Below are 8,130 nucleotides of genomic sequence, written 5' to 3' on the forward strand. Positions count from 1 at the left end.
TTAAGCGTGGATGACTAATGACTAGCTGTTGGTGGCATTTTTAAAAAGTTAAGTGAAAAATAAGTTGAGAGTTAGGTCAGGCTGCATCCTATTCATATGGTATAAATTCCTTATTTTGTACAAATATTTTGCATTATGTTCAAATGTGAGGTAAAGGAAATGAACAAAAAGAGAGCATGCTTTAAGGGAACTCCGGGCTATGATCTGAGACACTCACGTGTTTAATCTGTCCTTGACTCTAACCCAGCTGTCACGTGCATTACTTCAAGCATATTTCCTAAGGTGCTGACTACCTCACAGAATATGCAGAAATGAAGTGTTTGCTTCTTAGAAATCCAACAAAAGAGAAACTAAAGCTTTAAGAGAATAACTGACCTTCTCAAAGTGTCAAAAACAGAACATTAGCCAGGCGCTGTGGTGCATGCCTGTAATCCTAGTGGCTCAGGAAACTGAGGCAGCAGGATCACAAGTTCAAAGCCAGCCTCAGCAACTTAGCGAGGTCCGAAGCAACTTAGCAAGATCCTGTCTCAAAATTTAAAAAAAATTAAAAAAGGGCTAGGGATGTGGCTCAGTAGAAAAGCACCTTTGGGTTCAATCTCTGGTCCCAAAACCAAACAAATAAACAAAACAAAACATTAACTATGATCTCCTGAGTGGCAGGCCAAAAACCAAACTACCCTTCTATACAGGTTCAGAAAGATGGAGGGAATTGTCACTACAGCCTGAGGTACTCTTGGAGTTCCCACTCCCAAGCTAAGTGTAGCCACTCTTCTTTCTCCCTCTACTCCCATGCTGTGGAAGACAGAACAATTCATCATGCATCTACCCACAGTTTGGTTTCTTTTGCATTATGTTCAAATGAACAAATAGAGAGCATGCTTTAAGGGCTTAGCACCTAGGTTATCATCTTTCTGTATCTGGGTCAAGACTGGCAGCCAGAATCTACTGCAATACACCAGGGTCTACCCAGAATTCTCCTCCTCCTCCAACTAGATAACAACTGCCAGGCTGCCTTCTTCGGTCAGGACCATATTCTTCCTCTTTTTCCTTCAGAAAGTAAGGATCATGTTGTCCACTTTCAGAATGAGAAAACCTGGAAAGCACATGGAGGATGGCAAACTCTTCTCTTGGGATGTCTCCTGAAGTTCCCACACACAGCTTCATTTTAAAACATAGTAGTAATGAGAGGTAGACACACAAAGATTTGGATCCAGCTCTCTCTCCACTTGGGATCATAATGAACCTGCAAAATGGACAGTCATGCTTTCTCTGTGGGGTAGATGGGCACACAGAAGATTTGATGAATAGATACTTTTATTATAATGATGACATAATGTGGGTTGAATTGGTTGAATTATCAGAGTAAGAAGAGAAATGTTCACAATACACAGTGTAGGATAATGTGAAGGAACTGTTGAGTGAAGAATTTGGTAGACCCTGTGCTACCCCTGGGTTTGTTTATTTTTTGGATTTTGTTTTGTTTTGTTTGGGACCTCAGATACCTGAGCCTCTAGGGTTACAGGCATGTGCTACCATGCCAGCTAAGCTTAGGTTTTATTCATCCATGATGGGAAGGTAGTTGAAGTGGGACACGGCTCTGCAGAGCAGAGCACCAGACAGCTTCACAGAGAAGTCCCCACTGGGTATATGCACCATGACTCTGAGCCTGGGCTGTGCTCTGAGACTCAGAAACCTGGTCCCTGTAGAAATCATCTCAAGCAGGAGGCTGACTCAGACCCACAAACTCATAGCAAAAGCTCAGATGCCAATTGGTCAGTGGGAAAGACAGACACATCAGCCTTCCAGCCACATTTTGTTCCCAAGCTACAAGGGAAGGCAAATGACCAAAAAGTACCTGGGAAGTCTGGAATTCCAACAGAGAAATTAGTTTTGAAATTCCAAAGTCTTTTTGTTGGCTTTTGAGTCTCTTTAATAGGGACACCTAACAGAGGGCCAGCTATTCCTGAAATACTGTGGTCCCTCTGCCGGGCTCTGTCTGCGATTTTTGCAGACTCTCTCTGCCTTCAGGCTCACTAACTTCCTGTCAGATCAACACCCCTTCTTTAGATATATTTATACCTTCTGTCAGTGTCCTCGCTTAATATTTCTAAGTGCTTGGGGAGGGAAGTTATCAGTGGGCAACTATGTATGGCCCACAGGAATGATAATCTGCTTCCTTGTGTCCTAGGGAGTTTGAAGGACATAGGAAACTCAATAGAATTCTTCCAGCTTCTTCTTTTGACAGATGCTACACTGAGAGCTGGGACCACACATGCAGCTCTTTAAACCAAACTTCTCTCTAGCTTCTTCTCCTTTCCTTCTTCTGTCCTTGCCCTTTGTTTGGAAGGTGTCCACACAAGGAGGCAAATATGGCAACAAAAGCAGTAAAAACTATAATTTGGTGTTTTGCCTAGACCCTCCCAGGATCAAAAGTAGCCCTAGACTTGGGCACAAACTTGGGTAGAGGAGTGATTGGCAGATTGCCCTTTGAACTCTCCAGAAAGAGCTGGCACCTTGGCACACAGCTTTCCCCCTGAATGCTTAGCTGGGCCCCTGGGCATTTCACCAAGCTGCCTTCCAGGATCCTCAGCAGTCACCAAATGCTGTGATCACTGAAGGGAATCTGCAGCATGGAGCTGAGGGACAGCTGTAACATCTCCACCTGACCCTTTTCTGGGTCTATCCCTCTCCTCTGTGCTGCAGGGCCACTCACCGGGTCCCCTGGGTCTCCACTTCATATTTCAAAGCATTTTTCCACTCTGTTCATAGGACATTGGTGGATCCCCAGACTCTGAACCTTATATAAATGATATGAAGTCAAGTTTCCAAGCCCTTAAGAGACTGCCTGACACCATCTCCTTTATGCAAATGTTTGTTGAATTCATTCTAATAGGCATCACCTGATATTAGTGACATACTAAGGTGCACATCATGTTCTCTGTGAAAAAAAAAGTTTTTCCTATTTTTTCTAATCTTGAGGAAACAGATGATACAGAATGTGAAATTTGGCCTTTTTTGTTTGTTTGTTTTAAGTGCACATTTGAGCCCAGTGTCTCATGTACGCACATGCTGGGTGAGTGCTCTACCACTGAGCTATATCCAGACCTTTTTAAAAATTATTTTGAGTCAGGATCTCCCTCTGTTGCCCAGGCTGGCTTGGAACTTGCTATCCTCCTACCTTGCCCTCTGGAGTAGCTAGGATTATAGGTGTACGCCACCACAACCTAGCCAGAATGTGAGACTTTCTACAAAACTGGCCTGGAGTCTTTAAAAAGAGAGTCAATGTTATAAAAAGCAAACAAACAAAAAGGCCTAGGAGTGGTATAGACTGGTATTGTCCAATAGACCTTTTGGGGTGATAGAACTAGCACACATATATGCAGTCTCAATAAGAACCACTAGCCTAATGTGGCTATTGCACACAGAAATGTGGCTAGAAACTAATGAATTGGTTTTTTAATATATTTAATTTTAATTAGTGTAAATGTAAATTCCACATGGCTACTAGGTCCTATATATTAGAGACAGCATAGTCCTAGGTTCAAAGAGACTGAAGAAATAGAAAAACCAAATGTTATGCATGGGCCATGATTGCATTCTGGATCCGTGGTGGAAGAGAAACAAGAGAAAAATATTTGGAGACCATAGATAAATGTGTTAGTCAGCTTTTTTGCCGCTCTGACTTAAAGACCTGACCAGCACAATTGTAGAGGAGGAAAAGTTTATTTGGGGGCTCATGGTTTCAGAGGTCTTCGTCCATAGAAATCTGGCTCCATGCCTCAAGGCTCTAGGTGAGGCTGAACACAGTGGGGGAAGAGTGTGGTGGAGGGAAGCGGCTCACAGGATAATCAGAGAGCACCTTACAAAATACATACCCCAAAGGCATACCCTAATGCCCGCCTCCTCCAGCCACACTCTACCAGTCTTCAGTTGCCACTCAGTTGATCCCTATCAGGGGATTAATTCACTGATTGGGTTAGGGCTCTCACAACCCAATCATTTCTCCTCTGAACCTTCATGCAATGTCTCACAAGTGAGCTTTTGGGGACATCCAAACCATGACAATACATATAAATGTAAATTACTCACTTGACATTATAGAACTAAGGGTAATTTTCTTAGGTGTGATTATGGTGTTTTGGTTTTGTAGGAGTCTTTCATTTTTAGGAACTGGATGCTACAGTATTTAAGGCTGGAGTGCTGCTATTCTCTTTCAAATGGTTCAACGCATACCAAGAGAGGTATGATGTCACAAAATGTTAGTAATTGGTAAAACAGTGGAGAGCGTACTGGTACGAATTGTACTCTTCTTTTACCTTTTCTATGTGTTTAATTTTTTTTAAAAAGTGGGAAGCATAAAATGAGAGGTACAGACACCCATCAAAAGCGTGATAGTAAGAGAGCAAGGCTCACAGCTTCCAAAACACGGTGTTCCAAACATGCAGATGCAAAGCAGTTGTTTGGCACTTCACGTTTTTTTTCCCTCTCTTATTTATAACTGTCTCTCTGAGAAATCACCATCAGAATTGCAACTTAGTATGGAAGAAATGCACTTCCCACCTCCACCAAAAAAAGTGATAAAATTACTCCTTTGGTAGAAACTCTGTGATTTAGGGGAGGGACTGAGACTTGCCAATCTTGACTCCCCACGGTTCTGATTTGGAAAAATTGTAGCTCCTTTCACAGATTACCAGGATCAAAGCCAAAATGTTGAAGACTCTGTTTACTTTGCAACATGAGAGTTATTTATAAGGTAAATAATTATAAATTGGTCACATAGTTAGGTGACCAAAAGTCAAATAGAATGTAAATGCCACAGGTGATGAATAATAGCTGACATAATAAGGAAAATATTCAAAAATTAGTTGATGTTGAAGTCAGGCCTTGAAGTACCATTTCTCATCACAGAGTCTGAACTGAAAATCACATGAGTACTTGCCCAAAACAGGTTCCTCTGGGCCCTACCCCAGCACTACAGAATCAGAATATCCATATTTACAAAGCACCCTCAGATGATCCTCGTGCATGCTAACATTTGAGAATTTCAGTTGTGGTAAGATTTAGATGTGTGGAAAGAAACCTTAAGAGTTTTTTTTTTTGGTTTGGGGGTTGTTGTGTTTTTTTTTTTTTTTTTTTTTTTTTTTTTCAATATTGAGGATTGAGTCCACTGGACCTCTACCACTGAGCCACATCCCCAGCCCTTTTTATTGTTTGATTTAAGTCAGAGTCTCATTATTTTGCCAAGGCTACCCTTGAACTTATAATCCTGATGCCTCAGCCTCCCAAGTAGCTGAGATTATAGGCATGTGCCACTGCATTCAGCTAAAACCTGAAGAGTATTTGATGGGTGAAGCATCCTAAACAAAGATACAAAATAAAAACTGAAACTGAGTTTTTAAAGAGTATAAGGGAGAGCTTTGTAATGTTTTGAACAACCAATAAAAAAAAAAAAAGAGTATGAGGGTCCTCATCTTGTAGAAAGAGGAAAATTCCCATTTAAGATCAGGTGAGATAAAGTTGGTTAGTGGAGGAGGCAAGGAGGTGTACAGAAAGCTCTGAACACCTGGCCAGTCTCTCACAGGGAGATTGGCCAGTGTGGGAAAGACAGTTGGCTGACAATGAAAAAACAAACAGTGGTGTTTTAGGCCAGGTTGTATGGGATGAATCAAAGAGAAAAAACTAGAATCAGGAAAACCAATGAATATGTAACTGCAATAATCCAATATAGGTGCAGAGACATCCACTCTACAACCCCTTTGTATGTAGCTTCTTTGACTGATCTAGGAACCCAATTTACATAAGACCTGATCAACAAAAGAAAGCATAAAAGTTTTATTAAATTTACATGTACATGATGATCTTTAAAGAGAGTGAAGTCCAAAGAAATGACTAAATCGTGATGCTTTTATACTTTTTAGACAAAGAACAATGTATTTGTAAAGGAATTACAGGACAGGTGGATATCTGGTTTACAGTAGTAAATTCTAGGATTTCTACTAAGAGATCTATGCAGGTGAGGTAGAAGCTAGTGGAAGACAAGGTTTACTTGAGAATTTGTTTATTCAGGTTTACTGCAGCCCCAATTACCCATCTTTGATGATGAAGGCTGTCCTCCAGCTTTGGTATGTGAAGGACATCCCTCCAAAAAGATGGATGGAAAGAAATCAGAAATTAAAAGTTGATCATCAGGGGATAGGGTTGTGGCTCAGTGGTAGTGCTTGCCTAGCATGTGTGAGGCACTGGGTTTGATCCTCAGCACCATAAATAAATGAACAAACAAATAAATAAATAAATAAAGATATTGTGTCCACCTAAAACTAAAATAAATTTATTTAAAAAAATATTGAGGGCTGGGGATGTGGCTCAAGCGGTAGTGTACTTGCCTGGCATGCGCGCGGCGCTGGGTTCGATCCTCAGTACCACATACAAATAAAGATGTGTGTCCGCCGGAAACTAAAAAAATAAATATTAAAAAATTCTCTCTCTCTCTCTCTTTAAAAAAAAATCAGACTTAAAAAATAATTTTAAAAATGTTGATCAGCAGAGAAATAGGATGAAGAAGAAAAACTAGCATCATAAAAGTTAATTGGGAAATACATGCCAAGATGTGGTCAACTATGTCAGAGCAAACAGGAACTAAGAAGACTGGATCCTTAAAGATGAGTAGCTGAGGGGCTGGGGACGTAGCTCAGTTGTAGAGCACTTGCCTGTCATGTGTGAGGCACAGGGTTCGATTCTCAGTACCACATATAAATAAATAAAGATCCATTGACAACTAAAAAATATTTTTAAAAAAAGATGAGTAGCTGAAATAAACTTTATGTACCTCTGTAACAAACATTTTGAACTAAATATGTTGCACACTATGCAAAATTCTTTCCTCAAAGACTATAAGCCTCTCTATCAGGAGTCCTGGGTAGGATTTCATGGTGTCAGGCCCTGGGCTGTCATACCACAGCGTGAAGATTCTCTTCCTCTATTCCCCGGAAAAGCACTAAAAGTGGATCTCATTTTGCTAGTCGTGAAACTCATGTCTCACTAAAGGTCAGGCAAGTCAGAAAAATTACAGGCTGAAAACTTAAAATTATTTGCCCAATTGTAGTTTTATTATTATGCAGGAGCAATAGCAGCAACAAATGGAGAAGTATACTCAAATTGGCTTTCAACTAGAATGAGTATAGGGATTGTGAAAGTGTGAATGAGGAACTGTCTCTTGTTTTTGTTGGTCTTTATTGCTATGGCTAGTTATTAAGTGTTGTAACTTTTAGCATGAGTTTTTCTAATGGTTAGTCTCATGGGTCAAGTTTTCCTGCATTTGCCTGGCGTAGTGTCATACGGAAAATATGAGACCACGTTCACAAGGTTCTAGACTTGTCTTTCTATTCGAAGGAACAAGAAATGAACTTCTTTTGGAGCAGGATGGATGATGCTTGGGTGTCTTCTGTTTGTTGCGTTACTGGGGGTTGAATCCAGAGGCGCTCTACCACTGAGCTACATTCCCAGCCTTTTTTTTTTTTTTCTTTGTAGTTGTAGATAGAATGCCTTTATTTCATTTGTTTATTTTTATGTGGTGCTGAGGATCAAACCCAGTGCCTCACACATGCTAGGCAAACACTCTGCCACTGAGCTACATCCCCAGCCCCATTCCCAGACTTTTTAAATTTTTTGAGACAGGGTCTAGCTAAGTTTCAGAGGCTGATCTCAAACTTGCGATCCTCCTGCTTCCACCTCCCAAATAGCCATTATTACAGGTGTGTGCCTCCAACCCCAGTATCAATTTGGGCTTTTATTAATGGAATAAATTTTAATCTTAACTCCATAAAATGTTTAAAAATATGAGGGAAACATCTGGGTTTAGATTTAGATAGGTGAGGTCGTGTCAAATAAATCTCTGAAGGGATCTTTACTGACCTATAATTGTTTTTAAACAGGATTCTTGAAGGTTGAAGGAGTTTTGAGAGCCTTCGAATTTAGTGGTTTTCCCTAAACAAAAATACTGAAGAAACTACATTTCCCCGGAGGCCTGGCATCAAGTCTCCGCGTTCGGCTAGGTCTCTTCTCCGCGAAGTGTAGTGGGAAATGTAGTGCTCTGGGCAGGCCCGCACGTGACGCTTACGTAGGAAAGCCAGA

The sequence above is a fragment of the Marmota flaviventris genome, chromosome 12, assembly GCF_047511675.1.
Source record: "Marmota flaviventris isolate mMarFla1 chromosome 12, mMarFla1.hap1, whole genome shotgun sequence".
Taxonomy (NCBI): Eukaryota; Metazoa; Chordata; class Mammalia; order Rodentia; family Sciuridae; genus Marmota; species Marmota flaviventris.